Source organism: Gymnoscopelus braueri (assembly GCF_963280865.1).
Source record: "Gymnoscopelus braueri genome assembly, chromosome: 10".
NCBI lineage: Eukaryota > Metazoa > Chordata > Actinopteri > Myctophiformes > Myctophidae > Gymnoscopelus > Gymnoscopelus braueri.
Window position 1 is genome coordinate 3,166,195 of NC_137611.1, and position 13,931 is coordinate 3,180,125.

Genomic DNA, 13,931 nt, shown 5'->3' on the forward strand with positions numbered 1-13,931 from the left:
AGGAGAGGGAAGGCTGGAGCTCTCTGCTGGAAGTGTTGCCCCCGCGACCCGACTCCGGATAAGCGGTTAGAGATGGATGGACACACCTACAGTATCTTCCGATAACTTGATAAATGTACGGCCGTATATTTCACAAACATTGCACACTACTCCACCAATAAAAAAAAAAGAAAGAAACAATGAATTGTAAATGTCCCCAGAGAGAGAAGGATACAAATTAATTCTCACTCGCAACAAAAGCCTGTTTTTATTATATAAAATAAAACCATTCGATGTGGAAAGATAACTTTGAAAGATTGCGTTAGACTAAACTGAGCTATAGAGAAATAAACGTCTGCAGGGGATCAATAGGAGAGGAGAATTTAGATGTGATTTTATAGCTCTAGTTCATTTTGCTCAGGGCTATTTGCAGCTGCAGCTCTTTGGAAGGAATAATGTCCCGTTTCCTTTCAGTCAAACAACAGATTTTTCACAGAATATCTGTTTCACAGATATTCCGCTGTGCTTTAAGTGAAGATGCGTCACATCAGGGGTCTTCAACAGGGGGTCCGGGGATCCCTATACGGGGGGGTCCCCGGAGATACTGCAGGGGGTGGGCTACCAAATCTTTGTGTGAAGGGAACTTTTTTTTAAATATATTTTTACATTAACAACTTGAACCCTAGCATCCCTATTCTGAGGAGAACTTTAGCCGAAAATAGCAGATCTACAAGCTCACAACGCCTCGCGAGCTTGTAGATCGGCTATTTTCGGCAAAGAGGTTTGGTGTAGAGGGGGAAAAAGAGCAGACCAAGTACTGACGGTCCAAGTGGTTAAATGTCTGAAAAATACACATGGATACATCACTGATGACAGTGTCTGTCAAACAAATCTATGAAGCTATCGATGAAATCTAAGAAAAAGTTGAATCTGAAACACAATTCTTTACAATATGTAATGGGGGGGTCCCTGCTTGATCTTTCTCTCAGCTAAGGGGGTCCTTGGGCTGAAAAACATTGAAGACCACATACACAACATAACATAAAATAACATATAGAGCATAAGAAGACAACCAGAGAGGCTTTGGCTTGATCACATTGCAAATTGTACCGCTTTACATGACAATTATTGCAGTTTAATTGTAAATGGAAATGACAGTGTCTGGGAGTTTTTTTTTCAAGATTTGTTCCCGAGCAGAATATTTCATTCTCTGCTTCACCATGGCAACCAACCACTATTCCCCTCTGACTCACTAGCACATGCTTTTCTGATTGTTCTGCAAAGTTATCTCCACTAATGTGGCGCTTCTGCCCAGCTGCAGAGAACAGCAGTCATTTTATCCATGTGCTCTATACCCAGTGGTGGAAAAAGTACTCAAATGTTTTACTTAAGTAAAAGTGTCAATACTGCGATGTAGAAGTACTCTGTTACAAGCAAAAGTCCGGAGTTCAAATTAAAAGTACAAAAGTATTGGTATCAAAACGTGCTTAAAGTAACGAAAGTAAAAGTACACAAATGTTTGAAAATAGCAGATCTACAAGCTCACAGCGCGTTGCAATATGTGTTGCTATTTCGATACCAATACTTTTGTACTTTAACTCAAGTAAATTTTGAATTCCGTACTTTTACTTGTAACAGAGTTTTCTATTATTGCAGTATTGATACTTTTACTTAAGTAAAAATAGGTTGTACTTTTTTCCACCACTGGTGTGTTGACAGTTTCAACTTCAACTCTAACATGTTGGGACTTATACTTTTTATACTGGTGTCAGTCATCTTTTCCCCTTATTAAAAAAGTTTGCAGCTGCTGGAAGGACGGTGAAGTTACATCTGCATGCTCTAGCAGGCATTCAATCGAGGAGATTGACGTATAGTGCATTTAGGCTTATTTATGCTAGTAATGTTAAGTGGTTTTCAACTTTTTTTCGCGTCAAGGACCCCCACATTGACACATATTAGCCCACGGACCCCCATTTGAAAATATATGCCAGGGACTCAACCATTTTGATTTCTTGGTGATCCCCAATCTACACTGTATCATCATCATTAGTGTTCATTTAACTCTGAGAGTGTGCAAATGGAACCAAATGGGGTCCATTTGGTTCCATTTGTACACTCTCAGAGTTACAGACACAGGGTCAATTTGGTTCCCAACTATTAACACATTGCCTGCCAGAATTATTTCAGATTTTTTGCAGTTTTATGCCAGAGATTTTTTATTGAGAAAAAAAAAGTACTCAGGAGCCGAGATACAGATTTTTTAAGTTCTAAGTTAACAAGGAAGTGGATAGGAGTCTAAATCTTCGAAAAATCATATCTCCTTGGTCTTTGGGTCAAATTAAAATAAAAAATAAATATATATATATATATATATACATATATTTTTTTTTTTTGAAAGATCAAGTTAACTTGATCTTGGCAATCAATGTGTTAATTTGGCTGGGGACCCCCTGGAACCCCCTCAAGGACCACTGGTGGTCCCCGGACCACTGGTTGAGAACCACTGTGTTAAAAGGCTTACATATGTGCAAATTGACATGATGTTTTATGTTTTATTAGCCTATTTATTGCCTTAGATGTGATTTGCTGATGAGAGCGGATGTGGTTCTTCATTTTCCTAATTGTAATAAAGTATTTGTATTCTATTCTATTCTTCTCAGCAATAGGCCTATACGGTATGTGTTGCAAAAAATATTCTGGTTCACAATTAGAAGAAGGCGTGTACACAAATCCCCTTCAATAATGTAAATACATTTTGAATCATCTTAATACGTAATGCTCTTAATTGGATTACCGGTATACTTACTTATTTATTTGGGTTAAGGTCACCAGCAGTGGCGTAACGCAGAATCGCGGGGCCTCCCCGCGGGAGTTTCACGCACATGCACAACCACAGCGCTCGTGCGCGAAGCACACGCGCGCGAAACATTTCGGGTCTAATTCGGTTCTATTTGACCAATATAAATCAACTTTTTTCTATTTTTTTGCTGTAAAAATATTTGTATCAGCGCATGCGGGGCCCCGCCTGCTGGTGCCCCGCCTGCTGGTGCCCCCCCCGCACCGCAGCACTTGCTGCCCCTCCGTTACGCCACTGGTCACCAGAAACTGATGTTTGTATGAAAATTCTAGAGACTATAATCTGGTTAACTACATTAACACTAACAATGGGTGAATTTCACCCGAACAATTGTAATTGAATTGAATTAAATGATTTTCATAATGTTGCTGATGTCTGAGGGGTGGGGGGGGGGTCCTTGGGTATCTTCAGGATGCTCACGTCATAGAATTTCTTTCATTCTTTTTAGGAATATCTTTTTTTACAATACCCACATTTTTCAACGATTTTGCAACTTTTGTATAGGGTCCCCCCATGATATCTTTTTTTTTTGTTTTTGTGAAATTTCATGTTGAAATATTAAAGAGGAGTACCTCAATTTGCCATGTATTGTTGTACTTTAATATATTGTGATGAGAAATATTTGTTATGGAATTTTCTATATTGGGTAAAATATACCCATCGTTAGTGTTGGTGTAGCCTCGATCTCCAGGCTTTTATTGTTTAGTTTTGCTAAAAAATAAAAGCCTGGACCAGCGCGTCGGTGTACCCGGTATAGGAAGTGTTTAATTTCCCCCAACCAACCAGAGTGCAGTGGGCGTCGCTCTATAATGTTGTGTTGACGGGGCGGGGGCTGACGGACAGATCGGTGAACCAATGGGATCAGGCGCATTCTCTCCGCGCTGATTTTAAACCCGCCCCTCTATACACGAAAGCAGGAAGGCTAGTGCAGCCTAGCGTCGGTGTGACTATTTTCATCGTTAGTGTTCTAGGGTTAACCGGCTTGCCGTCCTTATTTTAGGCACGTCATTCTAGGTGAAACTATTCAGAATCATTCATATTCTTTTTCTGAAATGTTCAATTTTCAAACATTTTGAAAGTAGCACATCTACAACCCTTGTATATGTGTCTACTGATGTCTGGTATGTCAAAGTACACAGGGCTTCGGTGGTTCATTTTGTAATACCGCACACTTCATGTAAATGCATGCAGTGAATAATGTGAAGCGCCTGCTGCTGCTGCTGTAGTTTAGCAAGAAGATGACTGGGAGTCAGTTTTTTCGGTGCTCTAACAACCCGGTGACAAAGGGCCCTTCTCGGCTGTAATCAACTTTGCAGCCCACGCCGCTCCGCCGAGAAGGCTGGAGCCCAGAGAGGCTGAAAAGATGAATGTGTCAGCTCCTAATCACAAAACAGCCATACAGCGCGGACTAACCCTTTAAGACCGGGAACGCATCTATGTCTGTAAAAAAAAAAAGAATCTTTGGGCTATTCAAAAAATAGCAGATATACAAGCTCATAGCTCGGAAAAAAATCGTGGATTTGTGGAAAGTCGTGCACATCTTTGAATATATATTTTTGAAGCGAAAATTTGTGACTCAAATCTTTGCTTCTGGGGTGATATGATATTCTACAAATGTATTCTAAATCCTAACATGTTGCTATAATATCAGTGGTTCTCAAAAATGACATGTATTTGGCCGTGGACCCCCATCTCAACATATTTTCTTCCATGGACCCCCCCAGAAGTTGTAACAGAGTTAAAAATGTTCGCTTTAAAAAAAAAACACATTCAAAGATTTGCAAAGCATTTTCACGATTTTTCAAAAAATAGCAGATCTACAAAGCTCATAGCGCGGCACTCGGTGCCGCGCTACGAGCTTGTATATCTGCTATTTTTTGAATGGCCAAATGAATCTTAAAAATGACACACTGATGCGAATTCCCGGTCTTAAAGGGCTAAAAGCGCTACCTAGTTCAGTAGCTGGAAGTGTCTCAAGATTAAACAAGTGAGATCTTTCTCTTGATCAGACCCTCGTCCCCTACCCTCCCACCCCCCACCCCCTGCACCTGCTAGTCAGAGCACCCAGATGTATTCTCTCTCTCTCTCTCTCTCTCTTTGGTCCCTTACACTCTCTCTGTGCTTTGACTGAATATCTTTTCTTTTTTTTGCCTCTATATCTCTCCCAACCTCTCTCTTTTTTTCTGGCTTTTGATTATCATCACCCAGAGAACACATGAGAGTGGTGTCTATGTGGCAATATTTCATCTCACTCACTCGCTATCACTTTCACATGTGCACGCAGTCTTTCTTACCCTTTATCTCTCTCTCTCACTCTCTCTCTCTCTCTCTCTCTCTCTCTCTCTGTGTCTCTTACACACACACACACACACACACACACACACACACACACACACACACACACACACACACACACACACACACACACACACACACACACACACACACACACACACACACACAGCTGGCACAAGCTCTTATTTTGTCCCTGCTTCCTCTTTGATTCAAACCTTTTGATCATAAACAGAGGAACACTGCATAATCCATGAGTAAACTTTCCTAGACTCCATCACGACTCCAGCTCCAGCTCTGTCTCTCTCATCCTTTTCTTCTTAAGGCCCATGTATAGGGCCAGACAGACAGTATGACACTGTTAAATTGCTGACGGAATCATGTTTCCTCTGCTCTCTGTGAAAAAAATGACTTTCCATTTCTATTCGGTCACAGTGGTGTTCTTTTCATTTTCAACTGTTTGATGTGATTCAGGTCAGATAAAAAAGACCGGAAAGAAAAGCTCAGTGAGATAAGAAAAAAAGCAAACTGTAGCCTAGTGTTATACTTGGGTGTGAATGATCCACTGAATTATTGTGTGAAAATCCCACAAATGACAAAAATAAAAGCCATAATGCTGTGGGGCCATGGTGCCTGTTTACAGTCATCTTATGCTTGCTTACAGTGATATAAAAAAAAAAACTCACATTTTCTACTTAAGTACAAGTATCAAAACTGCAATGTAGAAATACTCTGTTACAAGTAAAAGGCCTGTGTTCAAAATGTTACTTGAGAAAATAACCAAAAGTATTGGCATCAAAATATACTTAAAGTACCCAAATTAAAATTACAAAAATGTTCAGGTATGTTCAGGTACAACGCGATGCAACGCATTGTGAGCTTGTAGATCGGTTATTTTCAAATAGCTTATATATAAAAGAAGGCTAAAGTTTTCAAATAATTGTAGTGGAGTAAAAGTAAAATATTTTCCTCGGAGATGTAGTGGAGTAGAAGTAAAAGTATTAAACATTGGAAAATACTCCAGTAAAGTAAAAGTACCTCAACATTGTACAGAACAGTACTTGAGTAAATGTACCTTAGTTATTTTACACCACTGCTTGCTTATGCTGATCCATCATCCTTTAAACCAGATTTATACTCAGCCGCACAACAGTGCATAAATTAGTCTTTCAGGCAATACAGCAGAAAACGCTTAAAATGAGAAAATATGTCTTTGAGCGAGCGGTCGTTCCCAAAAACACTTTATACCTTTTTGAATATTGATGATTGTTATCTGGTTCACGGCTCGGTGAACCGACTGCCTTTCATCAATAATACATGTACGCTGGTCTGGGATATGTTTATCTCACGTCTTCTACTGTTCATTGACTTCCAACTTTTATGTTTTGATGGTTGGGTGAGAGCGGGGCCGCTGCTGCTGGGCTGACCGGGGCCGATCCATACCACTCTGCTCTGTTCTGCTTCCATCAGATAACGCCCCAGTTTGGCCTTTTAAACTCTCTCATTGACAATGAGAGAGAGAGAGAGAGAGAGAGAGAGAGAGAGAGAGAGAGAGAGAGAGAGAGAGAGAATGGAGGAATGAAAGCAAGAAACAGCTCAAATAGATGCTGATCTCGTCTGTCATCCATGTCACAGTCCCTGTGCATTTGATCTTCAAGCTGAGCTTGAAGATCAGCTATTTTCGGCAAAGAGGTTTGGTGTAGAGGGGAAAAAGAGCAAACAAAGTAGGAGCTAATGGTCAAGTATGCATATATAATAGAAAAAGAATAGAAAAGATAAGTCACAAGATGATAGTGCTGTTTGATTGATTGATTGAATACTTTATTTAGAAGGTTGCAGAGAAAAAAGCACATGGAAGTTCATTTTACAATGCAAGGTCAACTAAAATGGATCATCCATGAAAGCCGCAATTAGCCTGGTTCCAGACCTTAGACCCCGCCCACTCTCTGAGTGGACTGCTCCTCTTGGTCTGGTGTCATAATGTGAGCCTATGGCTTTTCACGGTCGAAGAAAAACCTGTCAAATCAGAGTCGGAGGTGGGAGTGGTCTAATGACGAGCCAATCAGCGAATATCTGCTAAAACAAGCCGTGCGATGACGTCAGCTGTGGGCGGATCCGTGGATCTCTCGTGATTGGTTTAGGGAAATTTGAATACCCTCCCCCTGGTAATCGCGGACACTGCAGCCAATGTCAGACCGAAGCTCCACGCAGCTTCAGGCTGATGATCAGGCTAAGCCGCAATGGCTTGTTTCAAATGGAGTCCTCACGTGTCAAACAAATCTATGAAGCTATCTATGAAATCTATGCAGTGGTGGAAAGTAACTAAGTACATTTACTTAAGTACTGTACTTAAGTACAATTTTGAGGTATTTGTACTTTACTTGAGTATTTCCAATTTCCAATACTTTTACTTCTACTCCATTACATCTCAGAGGCAAATATTGTACTTTTACTCCACTACAATTATTTGAAAACTTTAGTTACTAGTTACTTTGCAGATATAAATTATTACACTATAAAACATACATTAACCACTTTAGCCCTATTTCATACCTAGGCTATTTGAAAATAGCCGATCTACAAGCTCACAACGCGTCGCGATGCGACGCGTTGTGAGCTTGTAGATCTGCTATTTTCAAAAAAATTTGTACTTTTACTTTTGGTACTTTAAGTACATTTTGATACCAATACTTTTGTACTTTTATTCAAGTAAATTTTGAATTATGGACTTTTACTTGTAACAGAGTATTTTTATATTGCAGTATTGGTATTTTACTTAAGTAGAGAATTTGAATACTTTTTACACCACTGAATCTATGCAAATGTTAATCTGCAGGACAATGTTATCCATTATGTAGTGGGTGGGGGGGGGGGGGGGGTTCCCTGCTTCATCTCTCTCTCAGCTAAGGGGTCCTTGGCCTGACACAACGTTGAAGACCCCAGACTGTAGGTAGTTTGAGGTATTAAATAGCCAAAGGGGTTTTTCATGGAAGCGATATATTGACACAACTAGTTGCGTAACGGGTACAGCCTACTTCCTTCACAGGTGTTACCAATGATACTAATTAAGGCAGGGGTCTTCAACAGGGGGTCGGGGACCCCTAGGGGGTCCTCAGAGTTACTCCAGGGGGTCCGCCAAATCTTTGTGATAGGATTTCTTTTTTTACGAAAATAGCAGATCTACAAGCTCACAACGCCTTGGCGCTGTGAGCTTGTAGATCGGCTATTTTCGGCAAAGAGGTTTGGTGTAGAGGGGAAAAGAAGCACATCAAGTACCAAGTATTGAATGTTGTGAACCCTTTCCAGTGAAAGTGTCTAATGCTTGTTTTCCAATGTTGAATTAAAAAGTATTTTTTACTTTCAATTCAAAGTCTATTTTTTTATAGATATTTATGTGTGGATTGTGTGAGGGTGCTGGGGGTGTGGCTGGGGGGGGCGGGGGGCGTGGCTAGTGAACGCCATGGTGACATTCAGTGAGTCAGTCACTATAAGCAGTAGTAGGCTATTATATTTTTGCCAACAAATCTTTGGCCATGTGATGGATTACGGCAATAAGTGAGGAACGCAATAACAAGAGAACCGTGCATTTTCAATAGCCTTGGATTTGGTTCATAGATGTAATTTTAGCGATTTTGACAATTGTACAGTATATGATAGAACATCTATGATAGTCTTGATCCAAGGCTATACATTTTCAACATAGTACGAGATCCCCGGGAATCAGTGTGAGCTCACTATATCTCTCCTCTCCTCTCCTCTCCTCTCCTCTCCTCTCCTGTCCTCTCCTCTCCTCTTCCTCTCCTCTTCTCTACATAAGTGGTTCTCAACCTTTTCAGACCGCGACCCGCAAAAATAATCATATTGGAACTGGGGACCCCCCCAACATAATCATAAATGAACTGGGGACCCCCCCCCCCCCCACACCCAGACAAGCACTTGGAGTTGAGGCATTACCATTACATTTAGTTTGACAAGGTTCCACAGATAAATAGTGAAAATAGCTGATCTACAAGATCTAATAGCTGGCTGATTTTTTTCCAGTGTCATTGATTGATTGCCTACTTTATTAGAAGTTTGCAGGAAAAAAAACGTAGTTTTTACAGTTCAATACAAGGTCAGCTAAAAAAAACACAAGAAAGCCATTGGCTTGTTTCCATTGGGGTCCTTATCGTGCTCAATTCATAGTGACATTAAATGACAGACAGATATACACTTATATGCAGAACATCATATAAACAGTTTACAATCTGGGGACCCACCTGGTGGTCCCTCCTGACCCGCAGGTTGAGAACCACTGCTCTAAACTTCTCTCCTCCAGTGGCGTCAGTTCAGCAAAAGCTAAGGTATGGCAAGGTTAGGGTTGCCAGCTCCCAGAGATTAGAATGAGGGACACCTATCCCGGGTGCACGCCAAAGCCCCGCGGCCGAAAATGTTTTTTTGGGGGGTGAAACCCCCGGAAAATGCAAAGAAAACTATGCATTATACCTATAACACAATACAAACACAATGGTCTTACACCTGCATTAGGCTACTATTCATGATTTTTTTGTCTGGAGCCAAGGTATGGCACCTGTCATACCTTGCCATACCTAATTGACGCCCCTGATGGAGGGAGTGGAGGAGAGGACAGGAGGGAGTGGAGGAGAGGAAAGGAGGGAGTGGAGGAGAGGACAGGAGGGAGAGGAGGAGAGGAAAGGAGGGAGTGGAGGAGAGGACAGGAGGGAGTGGAGGAGAGGACAGGAGGGAGTGGAGGAGAGGACAGGAGGGAGTGGAGGAGAGGACAGGAGGGAGTGGAGGAGAGGACAGGACAGGAGGGAGTAGAGGAGAGGACAGGAGGGAGTGGAGGAGAGGACAGGAGGGAGTGGAGGAGAGGACAGGAGGGAGTGGAGGAGAGGACAGGAGGGAGTGGAGGAGAGGACAGGACAGGAGGGAGTAGAGGAGAGGACAGGAGGGAGTGGAGGAGAGGACAGGAGGGAGTGGAGGAGAGGACAGGAGGGAGTGGAGGAGAGGACAGGACAGGAGGGAGTAGAGGAGAGGACAGGAGGGAGTGGAGGAGAGGACAGGAGGGAGTAGAGGAGAGGACAGGAGGGAGTGGAGGAGAGGACAGGAGGGAGTAGAGGAGAGGACAGGAGGGAGTAGAGGAGAGGACAGGAGGGAGTGGAGGAGAGGACAGGAGGGAGTGGAGGAGAGGACAGGAGGGAGTGGAGGAGAGGACGGGAGTGGAGGAGAGGACAGGAGGGAGTGGAGGAGAGGACAGGAGGGAGTAGAGGAGAGGACAGGAGGGAGTAGAGGAGAGGACAGGAGGGAGTGGAGGAGAGGACAGGAGGGAGTGGAGGAGAGGACAGGAGGGAGTGGAGGAGAGGACGGGAGTGGAGGAGAGGACAGGAGGGAGTGGAGGAGAGGACAGGAGGGAGTAGAGGAGAGGACAGGAGGGAGTGGAGGAGAGGACAGGAGGGAGTAGAGGAGAGGACAGGAGGGAGTGGAGGAGAGGACAGGAGGGAGTGGAGGAGAGGACAGGAGGGAGTAGAGGAGAGGACAGGAGGGAGTAGAGGAGAGGACAGGAGGGAGTGGAGGAGAGGACAGGAGGGAGTAGAGGAGAGGACAGGAGTGGAGGAGAGGACAGGAGGGAGTGGAGGAGAGGACAGGAGGGAGTAGAGGAGAGGACAGGAGGGAGTGGAGGAGAGGACAGGAGGGAGTAGAGGAGAGGACAGGAGGGAGTGGAGGAGAGGACAGGAGGGAGTGGAGGAGAGGACAGGAGGGAGTAGAGGAGAGGACAGGAGGGAGTAGAGGAGAGGACAGGAGGGAGTGGAGGAGAGGACAGGAGGGAGTGGAGGAGAGGACAGGAGGGAGTGGAGGAGAGGACAGGAGGGAGTAGAGGAGAGGACAGGAGGGAGTGGAGGAGAGGACAGGAGGGAGTGGAGGAGAGGACAGGAGGGAGTGGAGGATAGGACAGGAGGGAGTGGAGGAGAGGACAGGAGGGAGTGGAGGAGAGGACAGGAGGGAGTGGAGGAGAGGACAGGAGGGAGTGGAGGAGAGGACGGGAGGGAGTAGAGGAGAGGACAGGAGGGAGTAGAGGAGAGGACAGGAGGGAGTAGAGGAGAGGACAGGAGGGAGTGGAGGAGAGGACAGGAGGGAGTAGAGGAGAGGACAGGAGGGAGTGGAGGAGAGGACAGGAGGGAGTAGAGGAGAGGACAGGAGGGAGTGGAGGAGAGGACAGGAGGGAGTGGAGGAGAGGACAGGAGGGAGTGGAGGAGAGGACAGGAGGGAGTGGAGGAGAGGACAGGAGGGAGTGGAGGAGAGGACGGGAGGGAGTAGAGGAGAGGACAGGAGGGAGTAGAGGAGAGGACAGGAGGGAGTAGAGGAGAGGACAGGAGGGAGTAGAGGAGAGGACAGGAGGGAGTGGAGGAGAGGACAGGAGTGGAGGAGAGGACAGGAGGGAGTAGAGGAGAGGACAGGAGGGAGTAGAGGAGAGGACAGGAGGGAGTGGAGGAGAGGACAGGAGGGAGTGGAGGAGAGGACAGGAGGGAGTAGAGGAGAGGACAGGAGGGAGTGGAGGAGAGGACGGGAGGGAGTAGAGGAGAGGACAGGAGGGAGTAGAGGAGAGGACAGGAGGGAGTAGAGGAGAGGACAGGAGGGAGTGGAGGAGACGACAGGAGGGAGTGGAGGAGAGGACAGGAGGGAGTGGAGGAGAGGACGGGAGTGGAGGAGAGGACAGGAGGGAGTGGAGGAGAGGACAGGAGGGCTCGCAGAAGACAGTCCTACAGGAGGGCAATGGCCTACAACGGGGTTGTAGGCGGGCTCCCGCGGTTGGCTCGCTCCCCGACGGGGCTCGTTCGGGATTGCTTGTATCGTTTGCGCCCTACAATTGTTCTCCCCAATCTACCTGGGAGGGGGGTGGGGACTTTACACCTTATTGGGGAGCTACAACTTTCAGACTATCCCCACCCCCCCCCCTCCCTCCCTCCCTCCCTCCCTGCTTCGGGGGAGACCGGCTCCACCACGGCATCCATCTTTGTTTACATCGAGTGGACAGTGTCACCTTGTCGCAATGTAATTAATTATAGGGCTCAGCAACCCAATAATGATGGTCTATTGGTGCTGTTTAGGCCCAAATAACTTGATATATAACTCGATTTTATATATTATATGTTTTGTTGACATTTGGCCTGGATCTTTATATCTGTCACTGCTGCTTGTCCCAGTGGGATGAATGGAGAGGACTTCACCCACACAATGCAGCAGGTAAAGTGCCTATATAGGCTATAATGATTAATTGGACATAATCACTGAATAGTGTAGACCCTAGGGAAAGACTCGATTTTATATTTCATATTATTTAAAAGCTTAGTTGTTATGTAGCAGTTAAAGGAAGGAAGGACATATGCTAACGAAATTAGTGTGTTAGCATCATCATATTAACAGGGGTTTATACAGGCTCAGTGGGGCATGAATCATGATCACTATATGCTCCTTAAATGCTAGGAAAGACTCGACTTTATATTTAATTAAGATTAAGATTTGTATGTTAACATTTGATGTAAAAACGATTTGACTGTTGTTGTTGTTGTTAGCCATCTGTAGCAACCCTACATTAGGGCAGGGGTCTTCAACAGGGGACCGTCCGGGACCCCTAGGGGGTCCTCAGTTACTACAGAGGGTCCGCCAATGTGTGTGTGATAGGAACTTTTTTTACACGCATGTAACATTGTGTTTAGGCTGCCTGATCATCTTTAAATCAGCGACATTAGCGCGCTAGCATCGCTAACGCAGACGTTTTAAGGCTCTGTGGGGCATGAAATACCAGTTTATAACATTGCAATGCAAACGGTTTTATGCCCAGATAAGCTGGTGAATACGCTGGAGTCGTTCTTAGATCGATCTGGGATGTTATAATAACGTGAACATGGCTGTAAGCAGCAGCTGTGTGTGAAACAAGAAGTGTTGCCATGTCTGTTTATTATAAGCGACTTTGGGCTTGTTTTTCTGCAAAGCTGCTTGTTAAATATATATTGGTAGTGGGCTGCGGGGCTTGTTTCTAAAGTGTAGCTGCTTGTGTTGGGCTTTTTCTTTGGTTTAATGTTGTTTAAACCAGTGGTTCTCAAACATTTTCATGTCAAGGACCCCCATGTTCCCATGTTATATGTATTTGTCCATCGACCCCCATCTAAAAATATGTTGTGCCAGGGACCCCCCATACAAGATTTGTATTGTTAAAATGTTTAAAAAATATTCCAACATTCACATTTTCTACCAGATGTTTTGGGGAAAATAGCAGATCTACAAGCACACACAAATAGCCACTGCAAGGTGGTCTCATGTGGCCTAGTAGTTGCTTCTTTTGGGCTTGTTCTCCTTTGGTGCTATTTTATATGTTGATGAATTGAATACCTACTGTAGGACCCCAATGGAAACGAGACCGCAAGGACTTTTTTGGTGCTATCCTTTTAGACAAAGTGTTTGACTGTGCTCGTGCTGTTTTTACATTTCTGTTTAATAAAATATTCAATCAGTCAATCATCTATGGGCTGAGCTGAAAGCTGCATAAAGCTATGATACCTTACAGGTCCATTTGGTTCAATTTGTACTGTCTCAGAGTTGGGATTTTATAGTAGCCTATAGATTGCAGTCCCAGAGATAGAAAATGTTATCAAATGGGGGTCTGTGGTCTAATGCATATAAAACTGGGGGTCCTTGAAATTAAAAGGTTTGAGAACCACTGTGATAGGGAATACTGTGTGTTCATATTTGAGACAGGTATTTATGCAAATATTCAAAAACGTTCACTTTATATTTCTTTTATAGC